The sequence below is a fragment of the Pogona vitticeps genome, chromosome 13, assembly GCF_051106095.1.
Source record: "Pogona vitticeps strain Pit_001003342236 chromosome 13, PviZW2.1, whole genome shotgun sequence".
NCBI lineage: Eukaryota > Metazoa > Chordata > Lepidosauria > Squamata > Agamidae > Pogona > Pogona vitticeps.
The window spans coordinates 17,004,868-17,026,604 of record NC_135795.1 but is presented as its reverse complement, the minus strand read 5'-3'; the positions used below and the strand labels follow the sequence as shown (position 1 = coordinate 17,026,604).

At 44.2% G+C, this 21,737-nt stretch overlaps 1 long non-coding RNA gene across 1 annotated transcript; it reads left to right on the top strand.

The window, feature by feature from the left end:
- Window positions 1-4,406: 4,406 nt before the first annotated feature.
- On the top strand, window positions 4,407-20,417 carry LOC140702561 (uncharacterized). Its single transcript, XR_012081767.2, has 3 exons — window positions 4,407-5,300; window positions 17,522-17,681; window positions 20,326-20,417. It is a non-coding gene; the product is annotated as an uncharacterized LOC140702561 (long non-coding RNA).
- The last annotated feature ends 1,320 nt before the right edge of the window (window positions 20,418-21,737 follow it).

Below are 21,737 nucleotides of genomic sequence, written 5' to 3'. Positions count from 1 at the left end.
CCCTGCCACCTTCATGCTCTCATTTGGGATTATAAACTCCCTAGGGATGATATCTGGATGGCACAGGGTTACCTGGGAACAAGTGTCCCGCAGCCCCCTATACTGACGGTCAAGTATTCCTACGTCCACCCCAGCTGTCTCAAACAACTGAGAATCTGTTTTTATCAGCAAGCAGCGCTTTACCTCCACAAGAGGACCATTTTCCTCAGCCTGATCAGCAGAGGTAGCTGTCCCAGACTGAGTAGCCATGGCAACAGGCTCCCTCAGTGACACTGAGCCTTGCTCTTTCTGGACACAGAACACAGCTTTTGGCTTGGTTCCACTAGACTCCTGAGGCACCATTCCTTTTAGCTGCTTCAATTTCTCACACTCTGAGATTAGATGACCCTTTCCCTGACAGAAATAACATTTTCTGGGGTATTTTGATTCTCTCTCATCTTGTTTTGGTTTTCCCTCCAAAATCTGAGGTCTTGGTTTCATGTCTGAGGGCTTCCCTTCACCATGGGCCCCTCCCCCTTGCTGGCTTTTCCCTGGTCCCTGAGAGTACTTGCTGTAGGTTTCTTTGGGTTTACCTACAGATTTCCCCTCACCCAAGGGCTTTCTTATTTGAGAAATAAAATCTGCGATCTCTGCGGCTGCTGCCACAGATTTCGGTTTCCTTTCCCTCACCTGGAATTTCAATTCCCCATGCAGGACTGAATAGAACTGTTCCAGTGCTATCAAGTCTTTAAGCTGCTCATAGGTCTCTGTCCCTCCTGCGATAGCCATTTCTCAAGCAGCCTCACCAATTGGGCCCCCACTTGGGTAAAAGTCTGCTCTGGTTTTTTGGTGAGGGACCTGAATCTTTGTCTCAGCTGCTCTGCATTTATCCCATGTCTGGCAAAGACCAGTTTTTTAAACTCTGCAAAATCTTTCATCAGTTCCTCAGGCATCTCGGCATAAACCTCAGCCAGGCTACCACTGATTAAAGACCGCATGATGGTCATCTTCTCAGTTTCCCTCACTGAGAAGTCCACAAACGCTCTTTCCACTAAGGAAAAGAACACCTCAGGACAATCTCCCTTGTGGTACACAGGGAATTTCTTCAGGTCAGCCTTAGACAATTGGCCTCCCTCAGAATCCCTATTGTTATTATTGTTCTGGTTCATCATTTCCAATTTTCTTAACTCATACGCCATCCTTTCTTTTTCCAGAGCAATTTTCTCTCTCTCCAATCTTTCTTCTCTTTCCAATCTCTCTCTCTCTAATTCAAATTGCCGCTGTTTCTCCCTTTCCCTTTCTTCTCTTTCCCTTTCCTCCATTTCAAATTGCCTCATCCTCAGTTCATGCTGTTGGGCTATGAGCAATTTTCTAAGTTCTGGGTTCTGCTCTACTGTGCTGTCACCCTGCACTGAGCCAAATTCATCCTCAGAACCTTGGTCAATCTGGGGGTCTTTCACTTCACTCATGTCTGCTATCTGGCTTCGAGTCAAGGGCATAATCCCCCCTCAGAACAGGCTGCTTTAAAAGTCAAGCCTCAAAATAAAACGACCACTTTTTTCCTTCTTGCCTCAGAACCAGCTCTCCCTAGAGATTGCTGCTATTCTTCAGCACTAACTTGCAACAGTATCGAGTCAGAGCCTACCCCCCTCTGCTGGGCCTCTCAGCTGGCAAGCTAGATCACTGTTACTACGCAGTTTTGCCTCAGCTTTTTCCCGCCAAAACCAGGCTGCCTCAGAGCACCTTAATCTAAGTCTCCCCAGTTGGCACGTTCTTCTACTAGCGCACCTCCCCGTGAGGTACACCTAGAAGATTACCTACGCGCCTCAGACTGTCCCTGACTAGACCCCCCTTGCTCTGGGCACACCTGCCAAGGCTTTGCTGGACCGCTGGACAACTGGACCAGTCGTATCCCACACGCTGGACACCAATCAATGTGACAAACCCAGACCTACTGGGATCTGCCACACTTTCACTAAGCTGCCACCAACCATTCCCTTTAAGAAGTCACACAGACCAGGGATGGATTTTCAAACAAATAAGGAATAAGGTTTATTTAAATACACACATGGAAAAATAAAACGATCAGGTGAATAAAATAAAGTAACGTGGCTTATTCTCACTCATACAAGCATACAGTTTGGTTCACCCAGAACCCTTAACTTGAAGCACAGACCCTGAACCTATCAGTTCTGGCTAACCAACAGACACCTGAACCTATCAGGTTGGTACTCTGACACACAGTAGTACCCTGTCTGACACACAGACTCCCACAACAGCTTCTTCTTCCCAGCTGCTGCTTCGTCACATCCCAGTGTCTCACAGTGTCTCCCAGTGTCTCTCTGCATCACCACACAGGCATCACATATTTATACAGTACAGCCCCTCCTCCTGATGTCCCGCCTTCCACTCCCCATAGGATGGAACTTTCCCTCCAAACCCATGACAGACAGGTAACATCAGTGCTGTATGTAACAGTCTTATACACGGAAGTAAGCTGAGAAGGGAACAAAAACAAGTGGAGGGGAAAGCAGGGATCAAAGCTATCCTGCAGCACTTTGATCCCCTTTCCCCCACCCTTGCTAAGCCCCACTTAGATTTCTTAATTTTGGATTAGAAAAGTAGGGGATGTCTTATACATGGGGGCGTCTTATACATGGAAAAATACAGTACTCCAAATGCTAAGTATTTCTCTAGACCCACAAGCCTTCTTTACCTTAACTGAACTTTGGCACAATATTATAGACACAGTTTTCTTTAAAACTTTTGTTTTGCAAGCTGTATCTGCAAGTGTTGACTCTTCATGGTAATGATTGTCATGTGTTTCACAGATATATTTTTGAGAACCAGTTGTGCCAAGCCCTCTGAGAATATAAATATGCATACTGCTTGCTAGTATTGCCAGAGACATTAAAACATGTTGTCAGGAAGAAGGAAAACATAGTTTCTCTTTGTTTTTATTTTTACATGAAGCAGACTCTCAAATTTGCAATACTATTAAAATCCCAAAGCCAACACTTCCTCTTATGTCTAACTCAGTCAACATCAAATGGAAGAGGAACTGCGGACAACATTTGTGTTAGGGAACAGCACAGTAATTTAAAGAAAATTAAATGAAGCATGTTGCTAGATCTCATGGTGCGATTAGCTAAAAGAGATGAAAAAAATTACTGTCCTGCAGTAGGTTATTAGCTGTATACAATATGTAGTTGTACACTACAAAATGATAAGCAATGAGTTGCATTGTGCTTAGCAGATACAACACTATGCATTTCTATTCAGAAGCAAGTCTTATAGATCTTACCGAGCTTTCTCCTGTGTCATGAATATAGATGTCCATGCGCTTCAATTGACCTTAAACATTGTAAATTTTGACTTTTAGAGACTATGGGGGTGGAAAGGAGAACTTGCCTTGAGGAACGGTTTCTTCAGGAATAATTACTGAAAGGCAAAGCTGAGGATAGAACAATGATTCCCCTGGAACAAAATGTATGTGGATCATGTCATTATACAGTTTAGCCACTAGGTGGTACCAGACTTAGTTGCATTGTTCTTTGTTTAACATCCTGGTTAATGTATCCTATATAGCTCAACTGAGGGATTAGGGTTTGAATGCAGTAAGGCTTCAAGTGTTGTAGGATGGGGGCCTTCATATTAACCCCTGTCAAAGTCCAAGATATCACAGACAGCCTCTCACCATGGACAAGGGCACCAGGACCCAGTCCCCCCATACAGGGTATCAAGTCCAAAGACACTTACTGCACAGCTGGCCATGACCAAGTAGAGGTGGGAACACTGGACTGGGAGCCAGGTCGCTAGACTGGTAACACAGAGCCAGAACAAGGCACTGAGATGCAGGAGACCAGTAGAAGCAAGCAGGGACCAAGGCAGGGGCAGAAACACTGGAATCCAGACACAGAGATGCCAGAGGCAGGCAAAGAGATCAAGGTAGGAACAACAGAAACACCACAACACAGGAGCAGCACAGCCGAAGACCTTTGTTGCTGGGAGGGAGTTCTGGGAGGGAGAACCACTCCTTAAATAGGCCTTCCCTCCAGGTTTCCAGGTGAGCCTCATGAGTGGCCCAGCAGTTGAGCCACAGGCCAGGGCCTGAGCCTGCAAACACCCAGCCATTCCTGGGTCAGGCTAGGCCCAATCCTGCAGCTGCAACCCCCACTCACATGTCCTTGACACACCTACGAGACAGGCAGAAGTTCTGAGCAAGCTGGATTTTTACTCATGGAAATCTTGTAACCATATTATTTGGAATGTACTTACAAGCCCCCTCCCCAACGTAAAGATCTGCCTGTCCTCTGGATAGGGTGGTAGGCAGGAGTTAATGGTGTCCCTACATCAGCACCACAATGCAAGCCCTGTCCAGATTGAGATCGGGAGTTCTAGAGACAGCAATGCTTGAATGGGACTTAAGCCATGTCCTGCTCAGGGGAGGGTCCTGAGCCCCCCCCCCAGTCAGAAACTCCAGAGGAGCCCAACTCTTCCTGGAAACTTGGACTTGTGACTAAAGGGAAGTCAAAACCCCCTCCTTCAGAAACAACAAGAGCAGGGCCTTGTCCTGGACCAACAAGGCAGCACAGGACACAAACAAGTAAGGATGTAGGTGGTACAATGGGCGCAATCCAATAGTAAGTCATGACAAGAGTCAGTGCGTTGAGTTAATGGAATGTTTGGAATGGTTGACTCCCCGAATGACTACGGATCCCATGAGTCAACTCTAGTTGCAACTGACTACTGGATTTCAGCTGCTGATGCACCCATTTGTAAGGGAGGACCCCTCAGGAGTAGAGGGTCTGCTTCAAATGAGAGGCTTCCTGCTAAAAGATCTGGAACCAAAGGATGATTGGGACCCAGGCCAGCTCAGCTATAAAATCATCACTTCCAGCCTCGAGATACTTTTGGAACTCACCTTGGCCCCTGCTTGGTTTTGTCCCACCAGTCCTTGTTGTGATTACTCTGCCATGTAGTGTATGACCTTGGAGCATGCATTGGTTGCCATGGGATTCTCCTGGGATTGATCCTGCTCTGCAGTGCTGGTTTGCTGACTCCATAGAACTTTGACCTTGGCACCTGAGCTCCAGAAACCCACCCTGGATAAAACACAAACTCCAACGTGTACATGGTTAAAACTTGGAAGTAAATCTTAGTGAGCTCAACAGGATATTCTCCAAGGAAGCTGTGTGTTCCTATGGCCTAGGGTGAGAAGAACGTGAGACGTCCCCAAGCAACTGAAGACCAGCTTCTTCATGACTCTCACTAAGGGGAGCACATATTTACCAATGCAGCTTTGCTTTGTTGCTTCACAGGTGTGGCTGCCATACATTTGAAATTTATGTAATATCAGGTTATGAAAGTATAGTTACTGGGTAGTGCCCTATTTGGTATGCAACTGAGCAGCAAAGCTGTTATATTATTTTCCTGAAAACATATATTTTCCAAGTCCCTGGTTTCATCACTTTGCGGCTTGTTTTTCCCCCCCTTTCTTCTTCAAACTTTGCCTTATTGAGTTTTAAGCCTCTATAAATAATGCAAACCAAACATTTAACTAAGACACAGCTGTAAACACACATACACAATGGTTTTTAAACTCAGCAAGCTCATTAAGACTCAGAGCTTTAATATTACCTCCAGCAAATTGACGCATTTCCTCTCTCTTGCAGCTCAGATGTATTTTGCAAAACAACATGCCCGGCTACTCAAGTGTCAGCAGTCGTGTCATCTCATTTTGCTAATTTGTAACCAATTAATTGGCTATATTAATTAACTGCAACCTTTTTGATTGTCTAAAGAGATCTCCTCTCTCTCCATTAACTGGCAACTATTAAAGAAGAAATTTTATTATCTACGAATTGAATTTTAATTGATTAAATCGTCATGTGTCATAGGCGTAAGAGTTGGCCTCTTAAGGCATGCCACCCTCAGTAAGAGAGAGAAGATGAAATCTGCATTTTGCAATTTTATGAATGTGCCAATTTATGCAGATTTAATCAATTAATACCCAGATGATTCATTGGCTCAGATTTATTTCATAAGTTATAGCTCTACGTTTTTGTGCATATGGGTGCTGGGAGGGTGATTTCTCTCCATTTTTAAGTCATGTTATTTCTAAAGCCACTTAACTGCCTACTAAGAGGGCATATTAATGCTCCCATGGTCAACATTACACTAAGGACAGGACACCAATTGCCACATTTGTCCAATCACTCATGTTTTTTCCAGCCCAGTGGGTACCGATTTGTTGTGTGGTTCCTAAATCACTCACCGTTTCTTGAAGAAACTGTTGATTGTGCCAGAAATCTGCCCCTTGCCCAAGTCAATGAGGTTTCAACAGAAGCCTGCAATTGTATTGGTGGTCGCATAAGGTCTTTACACAACTTGACAAAGTGTTGGGGTCACATCCTGGTTGCGCAATAGGTTGTGTGACCTGGCATGCAACTGAGACGTGTCAACAATTCCCCTTGGCATCAAATTCCCATTCATTTAATCAGTACTTGGTGATTGGACAGAGTCTTCCAGAACACATGAGGCAGATGAATACTTTGGCAGGTAGATGATTTGTGACCTGGGAGCATTGCTGTTGTTTAGTTGTTAAGTCGTGTCTGACTCTTTGTGACCCCATGGACCAGAGCATGCCAGGCCCTCCTGTCTTCTACTGCCTCCCAGAGTTGGGTCAAATTCATGATGGTAACTTCAGTGACACCGTCCAACCATCTCGTCCTCGGTCGTCCCCTTCTCCTCTTGCCTTCACACTTTCCCAACATCAGGGGCTTTTCCAGGGAGCTTTCTCTTCTCATGAGATGGCCAAAGTACTGGAGCCTCAGCTTCAGGATCTGTCCTTCCAGGGAGCACTCAGGGTTGATTACTTTTAAAATGGATACGTTTGTTCTCTTTGCATTCCAGGGGACTCTCAAGAGCATTAATATGCATTAAAATGTCAAGGTGAGGAAGGGTACCTCATGTTGACATTTTGGGGTGAGGTGCCTCCTATTCTGGTCTATGATCCACCCTGGTCTCTCTCTCTCTGTGTATGAGTGTACAGGCTGTGTTTCATTCACAGCTTATCCTCCAAGATTAGGTAGAAGCAGAAGGACAGGGTCCCTTCAGGAGGAGCTGGGAGGCGATGATCTTTGCTCTCATGGTTTCCCACCCAAGCTGGTGCCCTCACTGTGCCGAACAGCCCACTGCAAGATAAATACATGCAATAAAGAAAGGGAGGGGAAGAGAAAGAAGGGGAGAGAGACTGACCCATCAGCCTGGCAGCAAGAGTTGTAAGAAATGCCGATTAATTAAAGTGTCCTTCGATGTCTGCAAGCTGGCCCCCCTCAGCAGTGGCTGTGCTTCTACAGATACAAAGCCCTGTGTGACTGGCAGTCTGCAGCAACCTGTTGGCCCTTGTTCTGATTTATTAGAGGCTCTCTCCACATCTCCATTTCCCCTTTGAACAAAGAGGTTCTAAAACAAATAAGAGCTCAATGTAGATTTGATTTAATTATTTTTAAATGAGGCGAGGACTGGTGAAGAAGAAGATGGTGATGAAGAAAATCAATTTTCATTTAGAAGGAAGAGGCTGTCAGGCTGAGAACCACATTAATACATTATAGTACCTTTTAACATCCAGGTTTACATGACATACGGCATTATTTCTCCTCCGTGATTCTATTACTTTCAGAAATCTGTGTTTAAAGAGCATTAAAAGGTCTCACTTAAACTGACGGAAGTCAGGAAAATTCAAAGCCAAGAGTGACAGACTCTTTAGACTGTCTTATTGCAGGAGTAGGAGCCTCTCTGCTCCCAAATACCTTGCAGGTAAAAATTATAGAAATAATGAACCTTGTGTGGGCAGTAAAACAGCCTGGCTTTTGTAAAGTGATGGTGGATACTAACTGTTGTGGGAATAAATGTGTCTCTTTCTTTGTGACATTGGGGACATTGACACCTGGAGGGACCATCAACAAGAGGTATTGTGACATGGCTCTATTTTCTTGTCCGTACAAAGGTATTCAGTTCTTAGCTAAATGAATAATCGTTGCACACTGTCACATCGATGCTGGCTGACGGCAACTCTTTCCATGGTTTTCTAGGTAGAGAATACTCAGAAATGGTTTACCTTTCCCTTCTTCCGAGGGTGCCCTGGGACTGCACAGCTTGCCCAAGGCTGCATAGGCTGGCTCTTCTCCCAGAAGGTACCGTGGGGGGAATTGAACTCCCAGCCTCTGGCTCTACAGCCAAATACCTAAATGACTGGGCTATCCAGCCAGCTTAGCTAAATGAATAACAATTTTATTTCCTCACTGGTTTAGTGCTTGCTTGCTTGTTTCTTCGTTCGTTCGTTCGTTCGTTCGTTCGTTCATTCCTTCCTTCCTTCCTTCCTTCCTTCCTTCCTTCCACTTAGATATGGGCCACATTAAAAGGGATACAGAAATAGAATCACCTGTGTTTCCCAAGGGTTACTAGCAGCTCTAGAGAGGGATGTGTCTGGGCTGTAGTTCTGGATATGGGAGTCTTGATTGTCCTGTCCCATTGTTCCCGCCCCCCCCCCCCCAAGAGAATGTTCCTCCTCTAAAGCTGCCTCATAAGGGCTAATATAAAGGTAACATTAGGGCCAGCTCTACCATCAGGCACTGTCTGAAGCAGTGGATGTGGAGCAGCATGATAGGGGAGCACACTGTGATACTTGGTGTGTTAGTATGGTGACGTTTATTGCCAAGAAGGTGGAGAAGCACTTGTGAGATTTTCTGCCTTGACTGCCAAAATAACGTGGCTGGCCTTGGGATCTAAATACCTTGACCTTGAGAACTTGCTGTCTTTTGTTGTTGTTTAGTCCCTAAGTTGTGTCCGACTCTTCGTGACCCCATGGACCAGAGCACGCCAGGCCCTCCTGTCTTCCACTGCCTCCTGGAGTTTGGTCAAATTCATATTGGTCACTTTGATGACACTATCCAAAGCTACCAACTATGCTATCTTACCTCAGGCAACAAAATACTGTATGTTGAGTCATTCCCGGGCACCACACAAGTCATAACGCTGCTCCCTCCAGTCCTTCCATCTCTTTCCACAGTTTTTCTTCCTCCCTTTGAAAAAAGTATGGACTGCCTCTCATTCACACGGCTCGTGACTCACAAACGATTTGGCTCCTGCCACATCTGAAGCGCTTTGCTGTTGTGTTGAAAAGACAAAAGCTGTGGACGTTGAACACAAAGATATTTTTCTCCATCTCCCAGCGTCGTATGAGAATTCAGAAGCGAAACCTGCTAAAGTTGGCATATGCTAATTTGTCTGCAAACATGGAAATAAGGACTGTAATTTTAATAGAAATAATTGCATCTCACCATACAAAGGAAAAATGCCGCCTGCAATCTGCATCAAGCTTGTGCTAACGGTTGGTGGGCGAATTCATGCTCTCCGCTCTCCCTTTCTAAGTTGTTGGGTTTTTTAAAGAATCTTTTCACTGGATACAGAGATTGCACAGCCTTTTCCAAATCGGGAATATCTTCAGCTCCAGATGACTGTCCTCTCTTGTGCTTTGCAAAGTAGACTATGAAACCAAACCTTGCCCTAACGAGAGTTACGAATCATTTTGCCTATCTAAATGCTACCAACTTGTAGCAAATGGGGAAGCGGATTTTTTTTTTTAAAAAAAATTGTACTTCCAGCTGGCATACAGAAGCTGGATAGACCACTTAATGTTTCCTCATCCTAACGACGCAAACCCTCTCCTGCTGTAACATCTGTGAAGTTTGACAAGGAAGTAGTGACTTTCCAGGCCACCCGTAACCAGCGGGATCTGTAATCAGAAAGTAATGAGGTTTCTGTGTAAGCTTTTTTGAAATGTTTAGATATCAACTGTGGTTGCAGCGATGGACATATTTTTTTTAATGTATAGTCCAAACAAGGACAACATGCCCGTCCTCTTGCAATTTGATTTCCACTCCAGTATTTGCCTCTGTTTCTCTGGTGTTTCTCACAACCTAAACGGGAGCAACATGAAGGGAATGCCAATCTATTTGGAAGCGAAAGCCTAGAAGATACAATATGAAACGTGACCATGAAAAGATCTACAATGAAATTCAGTGCAGTTTGGCACGATAAAGAGCACTGTGTGGATTCCCTTAGTTTCTCGTTTTCACGGTATAAATGGAGATTTCTTTGCTTCCCCTTGTTTTTAAATTGGGTGTTTCTTTGCTTGATCTGTTTCATTTTCCAACCAAAAGCATTTAACCCATTTAAAATCCTTATTAGCTCTGCATCCTTGAATTGCCTTCCATTTGATAACTTTTTCTTGTAAACCACACACACACACACACACACACACACACACATAAAGGGGGAAAAGGGGGGGGGAGAAAGCTTTTTGTAAAAAAAAAAGGAAAAAGAAAGGAAAAAAGCTTTTTATATTATGAGTAATAATATGTACTGACTGAAGAATACATCCAGGCATAGCCAGATTTTATCTTAGCCTTTTGCTTTATAAAATACTTTGTTGAGAGAGAGCCTCTGCATCATGAACAACCTCCTATTATTATTTTTTAACCCAAGCTAAGTGAGTCATATTATTAAAAATGGCTGTGGAAAACTACGTTACTCAAAGACTTATGTGAATTCTCAAGAGCTGAGATTCTGAAGCGAGCGGGTCTCCTTCGGAGGTCGGTAAAATGAGTACCCAGCTTGCTGGGTGGGGGGGCAATGTGCCTATTTAACTTGTAAACCGCCCAGAGAGTGCCTGAAGCGCTATGGGGCGGCATATAAGCAGCACGCTTTGCTTAGAGGGTGACAAGACTCATCTCCCCAGGTGCAAAACCGATAGCCCTGTTTTATACCCATGCAGCTGAAGAGCAACCGGGGTGTGCATGTATCTAGAAGGCAAAGGTGTAAACTGCCAGGGAGGTCTTGTTCTGCTCCAGGTTTTGTAATGCTCAGGTTAGAACACCGTTTTGAAAGTGAGTGCTGAATCAGCATGGGGTGTACAGCTCACACTAGATGGGAAATATATAGCGATACAAACATATTATGAAGGGTGGAGTAAGGATGCAACTTTTGTAAGCCCCCCCCCATGATGGTTAGCAAAAGCCACCTGATTTGATTTGTTGCTTGTTTTTCAGCATACAACCCAGAGCACAGATGTAGACGCAAGCCTAGTTTGAATGCAGGTGGAAAACCATCAAGGATCTCTGAGTAGACCTAGGCTAGAAACCTGCACAGCATCTTCCTAAGACATTGATACCAATCAGAGTTGGCCACATTGGACTAGTGGGCCTATGCTCTCTCTCTCTCTCTCTCTCTCTCTCTCTCTCTGTGTGTGTGTGTGTGTGTGGGTGTGTGGGTGTGCGCGCGCATCTCTCAATATTAGGCAGCCCCCAATACTCTCATTATCACTGGAATGCTTTTGATAGTCCTTTCTTCACAGACACACACTCTCTCTCTTGCTTCGCTTGCAACCTGAGGTTGGCCTGTCTCCTTTTGCAAACGGTCAGAGTACAGCCTGCCATTCAAGCCACTCTCAGCAGTACCAGAGTCTTGGCACAGGAGGCTGTAACTGTCTGAGGCTATGTCTACGCATGGTGTGAATGACAGAATAGAACACAAAAGAGTAGAAGGTTTGATCAGAGGCTGGAAAAGTTCCCTTTTTTGGCCTGCCAAAGGACCTCCCAACCAGTAACACTGCCAAAATCTGAATTTATCAGACTGTTCCCGTACCACACAATTTTATGTGACCGCATTTGTCGCCACGACTTCTTCCAGCGTTAATTTTCTCAATACAGTATCTGAAACAGATCCCATTGAAGAGACACCTTTGATCCTTCTGGATACAAGGAGTTAACGAGAGCTTTGGTCTGGATTAGTGCCAGGGTTTGTTTAGCTTCCTTTTTTGAATTTTTGTTTTCCTGCGTGTGAAGCTGAAAATCTCTTTTCAGCCTCGTTCATGTCAAAGAGAAGGGGTGCTGGAAAGGCTAGGCATTTGTATTGCAAATGAACATTCTGGGCAATGTAGTTGTACATTGCTGCCTCAGATGTGAAAGAAATAGCAGACCTTGCTGACTGGGAGCCAGCAGTGTGTGTATAAACTATGGGCTGCTCATATTTCCAGAGAAATGATTTCTGCAGAGATAAAGGACTGAGCAATCAGACTATTCCACTGTGCTTGTGTTTAGGTGCACCACCAATAAGACCTACCTAGGGAGGACAGAGAAGTCCTCTTGGGCAATACTGCCATGCCGATGCATGAAAGTACGAGTAGCTCTTTCCCCCTCTTGTAGATGATTGTGTTCTACCACACAGCGCTTAATGGCATGCTTTAGGTAAGAGCCACTGAAATCTAATAGCTTCTCTGTGGCACTCTAGAAAACAGTGCGTCTCTCCGATCCTCCCATGTAGAATTCCATTCCCAACATTGAGTACCTTTCTCCCTATGCCCTAACTGGTCATTTTGGAGAAAAAGGTCCATGTGCATCTCAGCACTTCTGCACTGCATAAATGATTAGACGGTTGTAACGTTCACACTTTGGTGCATCTTTAAGTCCCCCTGGTGGCTGAGATCAGAACTCCGTCTATGTTCGCTAAGGGAAGACCTTCCAGACAAGTGGAAATTCCACATACAGGCAGGATCAACCCTTTGCTGGAAGCTGAGTTGTTGGCTGTGTCAGAGTAGAACCAGAGTTTGGGAAAAATTAAGTTTTCTTGGACAAAAACTCCCAGAAGCCAACACCTTGCACAACCAACAGCTGAGAAGGCTAGACCCGAAACCTAACATTTCCAAAGTCTGACAGGTGGACTATGTGGGGAAATGGGACAAAAGAGGTGTAGAACTATATGTGTATGTGTCTTTCTCTATCTCCCGTCCCCTTTCCAGGGATGTTCTCGTAGGTACAAAGAAAATAGAGAAAAATCAGTGTTCCGCCGTTGGAGTGTCGGGTTTCAACAGCAAAAAGCCAGTGGATTGTTTGGGAAGCCAATGAGAAGGGCAGGAACCCTGACCCATTGGAAACCTTTGTGTTTTGGACTACATTTCCCGGAATCCCCTCACCGGCCACATCAGCCATGGGACTTGGGAAGGTATAATCTAGAAAAAGCAATATTGTCATGATCTACCTTCACCGATTGTTTCCCATTACAGTATATCTCACCAAAGGAAGTGTTGTTGGCATCCTCCAAAAGGTTTTGGACAACAATTACCCATAATTCCTAACTGCTGGCCAGGATATCTATGACCTGGCTAAGATTGATGTAGGTTGCCGTAGGTCAAACTATCCAGAAGAGACCGGGTTGAGACTCATTGGTGGGAGTGATGGGGATTTAGTCCTCCGGCCCCGAAGGGTAAGGCTTTCCTAGCTTTGGCTTAGCAACCAGTGCATTCAGAACCCATGTTTCTCTCCCTCCCTTCAGCCTAACTCGGAGGGTTGCTGTGAATCTAAAAGGTGATAATCCTTTTGTAAACTACCCTGATGAGTTTGATACCATGCTATAATAAATGTGGTCGTCCTTAACAGAAAGCTGAAATGCTCTGTCTTGTTCTCTCCTCATCCCTGGCCTTCATCCTCTGCTCCATTGGGAAGTCATGAAGCTTAAATGCAGAAGGTTGTAGAAGCTCTTAGGGAACAAGAGGATGCCAGGCATGGCCATTCATAACAAGAGCATCTCCTCCCCCCCCCAATACCACCCTGGATAAATATTGGCTGTGTGAGCTGGAATAAAAGGTTCTCTTGTGTAAGAGGATGACAAGTTACAGCTGATAAGAGGGAGGTCAAGATCAATTTCTATTTACATTCAAATTAGGTACAGTTCCCCTCTCCCTGCACAGCAGAAGGTGCAAAGGAATTATGGCTGTGTGAGAGGAGGGAGGAAAAGCAGAAACGCACAGAAAGAAAGCGATTTGTTGGTGAGACGCACCAATCCCTATGCAGAGCCACCTTGGTTTGATGTGGTTATCATGCTATGGCACTGACATAGCGCTACACTGCAAAGGGCAAAAGCTCCTTATGACAGGTCCTCTTGGTGCACCCCCAAGGAGAGGACAAAAATACAAGCTGCTCTGTTGATCTACAGGCAACTGTGCAAAGTGCGTGTCTGTGCACGCACACATGCACAAGCACACCAATGCCAAATTGGAGAGTACTGGGTAGAATCTCGAGTAATTGTTTTACTTGCCTAGATCTCTAGGCAAGAGAAACAAATCTCAGCACGAGCAATTCGGAAGGAGAAGAAGTGAGTGAGTGTAGTGGTTTTAAAGCTGAGAACCATTTGCAACTGACACTAAGGTTTCCTGCTTCTGCCTCCAGTGTAGGTTGTTCCTTGTGCCGGCAACTGGAAACCAACCTCCTTCTGGGGAGTCATCAAATAAGTGAGCTGGAGGGGAAAAGTTTGCCATTTTTGTTTCATTTCAGCAAAAATAGTTTGCATGAACTGAATCATGAACCAAAACATGTTCATGTTTTTTCTTTGTTTTTCAGTTTGTACTTTGGTTCCTGCCCACCTCCACTTCTGAATATAATCAATCCCTCCCTCCCACCACCCACCCCACCCGATTCCCTGGCTATGGGGAATTAGTGCATAGTTAAGGAAGCTTAAGCAAATTGATTTCAGCGGGCGTTAAGTATATTTAATTCTGAGGATTATTGTCCTTAAGTCTAGCACTATTTATAATAATGCTGAAGGGGGAAAATCCAGATGGATAGGATCATAGGCATACCTATTTGTTTGCAAATAACTTCCAAGGAAGAAAACTTTTGCGAGAATCTCCCCACGCTTCCCAGCCCCCCCTTTAAAGGCTTCTTTTCTCAAGCTTTGCCATTTTATTTCAGGTTTTGCTTTTCCCTGGCACACCCTGCCTCGTTTCTACAAACATCTTCAAATAGCATTGTCAGGGCAGTGAAATCCAAAATAGGAGGAACCCTGCCATTTCAGGCCAAGATCCTTTCGAGAGCATTGATTGCCTCTTGTCCGAGAGACCTGTATGGGGTAGTTTTGTTACATGTCCGAATGACCCTGATCGTTTCCTGGACATGCTTCTAAGTGCTTTTCATTTCGCTGACACCATGTCCTCTTCCAGTTGCCAAGGCTTTCTCATCAGACAGGAAAGGAAAGTAGATGGGAAACTTTTGAAACCCTCTGACAGCTCCTTGGTGCTTATTAATCCCACAGCTATCCCAACCTGCCCTGGTTCAGCTGGCAGTACTTTTTTCATCTTCACACACAACAGGTAGATAAAAGGGGGGGAGAGGGAGTTAAAAAAGCCAGATCACATAACGGTCCAACAGGATCATCATATGCTGGCTGCAAAAGGCACATCAAGAAATGCTTCCATTCCAAATAATTGATTTTTGCAAAAGGTATTTTAATATTTCAGGAGGTCCCTCCTAAATGTTTAAAAAGCTTTAAATTAGAAGCAGTAGCCAGATAATAAATAAAGAACAACTCCTGCCAATGAGAAGCGGGATATTCTTTGTATGTTTATAATACATTTCCATTTCTCCAGGGTGATATTCTCCAGAGACCGTGATCGGCATCTCTGAATTCAGACCATGCCTCTGAAACATGGAGAATGACATTCTTGGTTAATGCACCTGCAGGACATGGGTTATTTCATTCCCCACACACTAACAGCTATCTAAAGAATATAAAACATTAAATATCGATAAATATGCGGATGCCCACCCAGGTAGAGCAACTGTTTCTCACAGTAGTAAGTAGGAAGGCAAAAAAAAAAGTCAAAGGAAGGTGAGGTGGAATGTTTATTTATTTTTATTTAGTTGGGGCTTAATGGTGTGGCTATACACTCAGGTGGAACCACGCAGAACTTGGAAAAGTTGCTTTTTTATCACTATCACCCTCCAAATTTCAGATATAAGTTGGGCTTTTGACAAGTCTCTTATAGCCCACTGCTCCTAAACGCCCTCCAATTAAATGGACGAGGCTTGGAATGTGTGTTTAAAGCAGAGGTTGGAAAAGTTGTGTGTGTTTTTGTGCAGAGGGGGACTATATAGATCCCAACACACACACCCCACCCACAAAACAAGTAGCCATATTGTTGTCGGGCAACAAGGATGATCAGGAGACTGGAAACAATCCCTGTAAGGAAAGACCGAAAGAAATGGGGCAGTTTAGCTTTGAGAAAAGAAGACTGGGAGGAGATAGGATAGCACTTTTCAAACACTTGAAATGTAGTTCTACAGAGGAGGGACAGGATCTGTTCTCGATCATCCCACAATGTCGGACACGTTGTAATAGGCTCAAGCTACAGGAAGCTAGATTTTTGGCTGAATATCAGGAAAACTGTCTTAACTGTTAGAGCAGTACAACAATGGAACTCATGACCTCAAGAAGTGGCGAGCGCTCCAACGCTGGAGGCATTCAAGAGAAAATTGGGCAACCCTCTGCCAGATCTGCTTTGATTTGGATTCCTGCCTTGAGGAGGGGGTTGGACGCGATGGCCTTAAAGGACCCTTCCAAGTCCATTAATTTATGATTCCAAGCGATTCTGGAAATGGTAGTCCAAATGAAAATGTTTCCAAGTTCTGTGTTATTGTCCCACCATGTTTTTTTAATAGCATCCATAGACTGCCGTCATTAAGGCTTGGCTTGGCTTGATGGTAAACAGTTTACTCACATGATATAAGACATAACACAAAATGAGAGATGACTTCAGAAGAACTATTTGTAACCCATGGAATGGATTATTAATATTAATGGGTGAGCAGATGAGGTTGACCACGTACATTGGAATTAATTATCTGAAAGGGGTGGGTGGATCTTTTTTTTTTATTTTTTATGATAGAATGGCAACTAAATCAAATTGCACCAAATAGTTATGTGGAAATCTAGCCGCTGTTGCACTCTCCTGATTTCATTACTATTGCAGGATATTTTATGTGGCTGAAAAGATGCATTTTTAAAGTACAGCTGGTGGAGCGTCGCTGCCGTCGCTTGCATGCAGTCCAGGTTGGCAGGCAGCTGACAGAGATCAAGTGAAACCAAGCAATGAGCTGCAGTGAGTTAGCATTGTTAAGTGGTCAGCTAGCATTACAAGGCTGCTCAGAAAGAATGGTTACTCTTGGAAACCTATCTCCCAAGCTGGGGTAATACACAGAAGTAATCAAGTGGAGAGAAATCTAGTGGGGAATCACAACTCTGATAATGGAGCATTGCTTTAGCGCAGGTGCGACGGAATGAAAAGAGCAGCACAAAGCGCTCCTTGAGTGACATTGCGGTGCAGTCCATTACCAAGAAGGAAATCTTGAGCTCTTAGAATTACTGTGGATGCAAAACAGTGAATGGTTTCATAAGGGCTGTTAGGAATGTGCAGTGGCTGGTTTGCATGCTCCAAAATATTCCCACAGCTGATGTTCCAACATTGTTGTTGTTGTATATTAAGAAGGGTTTTTTTTTTTTTGCTTCCTTCTCTGCCCAGGAAGTCTTTGCCATATACCTTTTGTCGTGGATACTGCCTCCATGACATACCCCCCCCAACACACCCTAAGTGTCATCTCATGCGCACAGCGTAATCTAGGCGATGTGCTCTTCAATCCACATACAGGGTGCAGCTTGAGGTCTTGTTTCCACTTTTGCTGAAGATTTAGCCCCAGCGGTAACCGCACAGAAATTTCAGTAGCCACGCAGAAGGTTTGAGGTAGAACCATTCCCCTGGGACTCTGTAAAATGTTTTCATATTCAACCACACTGGAAGTGATAACAAGGTGAGTGCCACACATTATTAGAGAAATTCAACAAGCTACCCCCAAAACTTCTGTTATTTTGGTTGAAGTCTCTGGTAGATGGCTGGAATCTCAGATGCATATATTTTTTTTGTCCTGGGTTGCAAGGACACGACCTGTTCCGCTCTGTTTAATCACAATCACTCCTTTCATATTTATTATTAAGCTATTTGCATAAGGCAACCCAATTTAGCCAATATCATCTGCTTAGAAATGCAGCACCACTCTTGAGATAGGTTTTCTCCCTAAAAGGCGTAATGAAAATATATACATGCTAGAACTATGGAATAATATTAGCCACCGTGATATAATTCCTGGGACGTATGAGAGAAAATAATAATTACTATACCAAAGGGTGAAAATATATGTATATATCTCCCAGGCCTCATAAAAGTGTGTGCTAATGCACTTAGCTGTCAAACAAAGGGGTTCTTTAGAATGATGGAGGAGTCGAAAGAGCTATAAAGAAATAAGTATAAAATACAGACAACCATTTATTTTAGGCAATCTGTTCACATTGGCGATCATAGACTACTTTATAATCATTTACGCAACCAGGACTTACGCCCACCGCAGAAGAATTAAATTCAAATAGACAACCAATCAAATTAAGTTAAGACAGAGCCAGTTAGATGGTGGTGAGAAGCAGTGATTTAAGACCCAGTTCTGGAAAATAAATAAATAAGAGGCAGCTTAAAGAAGGAAGCAGTGGGTTTTGGGGTCACAGTTTTGTTCTGAAGTCCGAGTCAATGCCCCAAACCAGCCCAATGGACACCTTCCAAATCTATTAGATGCAGAAGCCCTGTGATCCCATCCAGAAATCGTACTCAATGGGCATGGCAGGAGTTGCAATCTGGAGGCCATGAAGCTAAGGGATGCTGCCCTGAGCAGTTTGGGGTTAGGACATCGACAAGATAGGATAGCTCATCAAGTGGGGGAATGGGGATATCCCCCTTCCTTATTTCACTGGGAGACATCTCCTTCTTCACACTGACCTGCGGGGGATCTGGGGGGCATGTTCCACAACCCTTCAATGTCTGAAATGGTGGGCACAGGAGATGGAGCTTTCTCAGCGGTGGGTGCCTACGATTTTAGAAATCCTTCCTAAGATTCTTCATTGTTGGCACGTTATAGAACGGCAAAGACCTTCCTGTTCAGAAGGACCTTTGGTTTGGATTTGGATTAATTGTTTCTTTATCAAACGGCTTGTGTTTGGCTTCTCCACTTATGTATTTGCATGTGTTGCTATTTTTTTTTTTTAATGATGACATTGTTTGTTGCTTCTCTGAGTTGTCCCAAGGGTTGCCTGGGGCAAAGAACAAGGTGGCACTCTCTCCATCGCCGTGCACAAAAGCCAACTGGACCTACTGTTGAGATGTCCTTCCATCTGGGCAAGGGGATTGGAGCCTCCCTTGCATATGAGGGCGATCTGGCTCTCGACGGAGGCAGAGTAGAACAAATATGGCGTGCAGTTTTCTCCTTGGGCACTGCTTTGTTTAACGAGAGAGCCAGCCCTCTAGTAAAAAAAGAGAAATCATTGAACACTGTTTAAGAGGTCTCCAGCTGGAGAGGAGTATACAATATGTATATATTTCATATTCAAGCAGCATATATATATATATTTCAATATATAAATATTTCATATTCAAGCAAAGTGACTCTTTGGTGTGACCCAGCATGGTTCTTCATAGGCTCTTGCATGCTTTAATTCTATCTCATACCTATCTGTTTTGCTTTTGGTCCTGCAGTGAGAACTGACAGGTCTACCCAAAGGTTGGACAAGCTGCTTTTCTGGATCACAACCTGCCAAAATCTGCCAGCCTAATATATACCCAAACGCTGACATTGCTTGAGTGTGATAGAGGCAGTACTCCTAGCATGTCCATGCTGGTTAATTATTCTGGGAGAAGTTGTTTAAAAAGTAACTTTTCCAATTTTTGGGTCCTGGTCTTTTTTTTTTTTTTAACTTCCCTCTCCCATTTCTACCAGATGCTGATTAGTCCGGATCGCTCAGTAGTTTAGTTTATCTGGCTGGGAGTTCAGTTCTTCACGGTGCCTTCTTGACTGGGGCAGGACTTCATCATCTGTAGGGTCCCTTCTAGCTCTGCCGTTCTAAGGTGACAGAGAAGAAGTCATTTTGCAGCCTCCCCATTGACTCTTGTGGTTCTAAAAGGTGCATGAAACGGCCAAGCTTAACCCTTGATGGGAGCAATTCTGGCCACGGTCAGAGGTAGATTATTGAAATCAGGTGCTCCTGTTGCCGTTGTTTCTGCCCATAGGATGCTGTACGAGGGTGCTCGAAATACAGAAGAAAAGAAAATTGCAGCATAGCAAGTCCTTCCAGGCTTCCTTGACTAAAAAACTACAAAGACATCACCACCTTCTGTCACAGTGATCACCTCTTCTGCTGTTTGTTGCACGAGAAGGATGTTGTTTTCCACGACAGTTGCAAACCACGCGCCTTACATGCCTAAAGACAGCAGGGAAAGGAAAGGGGGGGGAAGAGAAGGGGTTCTGAAATATTTCATATTCAAGCAAAGTGATTTCCACTGCAGGTGTCAGTAATTAACAAGGAGTGAGTTGATTTGATGTGCGCAGATGTAACCTTTCCAACTCCTTCTTTCAGCGTAAACTTGAATCTGCTCAGCCACCCATCCATTTGGGGGGCGATACATCTCTCCGCGACGCAACCACTCGACAGAGATGCTTCAAATAAAATTAATAAAAGCTTCCTTCCGCGGAACAGAGGAAGATCGCCCGGCATTCAGAAAAGAAAGCTGGAAACCTGTTTATATTAAAATGTGTTGAAAAGCAGATGAGAGAAGGTATGGAAATATATATATATATACACTATATACTTCTGCCTGCTTCCCCTGCCACCAAACTCTCCTGTTTTCTATCACAGGATAAATAATTCACTAGCAATATCCTCATCCTGTGGAGAGTCTGAACAAAAAGGGGGGAAGAAAGGGAGAGAAGGCCTAATCATTTCTTTCTTTCCCTCTCAGCTTTGCAAATGGCTATAACTAGGTAGACACACACACACACAGAGAGAGAGAGAGAGAGAGAGAGAGAGAGAGAGAGAGAGAGTCTGGAAAGTGCCAAAGAGTAGAGAAAAACAGGCAAGAGATTGTAATATCATGGCTTATGTTTTCATACCATAAATGTCAAAGGGGCTCCTGCAGTCCAGACACCCCCCCCCAAGAAAGTGCAGATGATAGTGTTAAACTTCAGTTGAAAAAGAAACCGTTCAAACTCTTCCTCAATAACTTACTCAATGATTTGGGGCATGGGACTGTCTTAACCTGGTTTATCGAGTCTTCGTGATGGCAAAGGCAAGGTAGATAAGATGTTGTTGCTGTGTGCCATCAAGTCATCTCTAACTTATGGCGAACTTGTGAATGAGCCATCTCTGAAAGATCCAGTCCTCGACAGCCCTGCTTAGCTCTTCTCCACTCAACCTTATCACTTCCTTTAGGGAGTCAGTCCATCTTGTATTGGGTCTTCCTCTTTTCCTTCTGCTTTCCACCTTTTCCGGCGTCGCTGTCTTTTCCAGAGAATCCAGACTTCTCAGGATGTGCCCAAAGTAGGACAGCCACAATTTCAACATTTTTGACTCCAGAGAGAGTTCGGCCTTGATTTTTGATCTAGGACCCACTTGTGTGTCTTTCTGGCAATCCAGGGAATCTGCAAAGCTCTCCTCCAGAATTTAAAAAAAAAAAAAAGGATAAGGCTCCTAGCTGGCCAGTACAGATCTGGAGCTTCTGGGTGACAAAACCAAGATGCGAACAAAGTCTCATCCTACCTCCCATTTTCTCTCACACTTTTTCAAGACGGAGAATCAAAACGTACACTGCCCTTCTACATATAGGACGGAGACTCTAGGAAACAATTGGGCAACTCAGCAGGAATGGTTGTGTTGTTCTGTTTACAGGTGGGACCGAAGAGGATAAAAGAATTCCTTCAGATACTTACGAAATCATTCAGAGACCATAGAGATTCTATTCCCTAATTTGGATTGGTCTTGATGGACTGGCC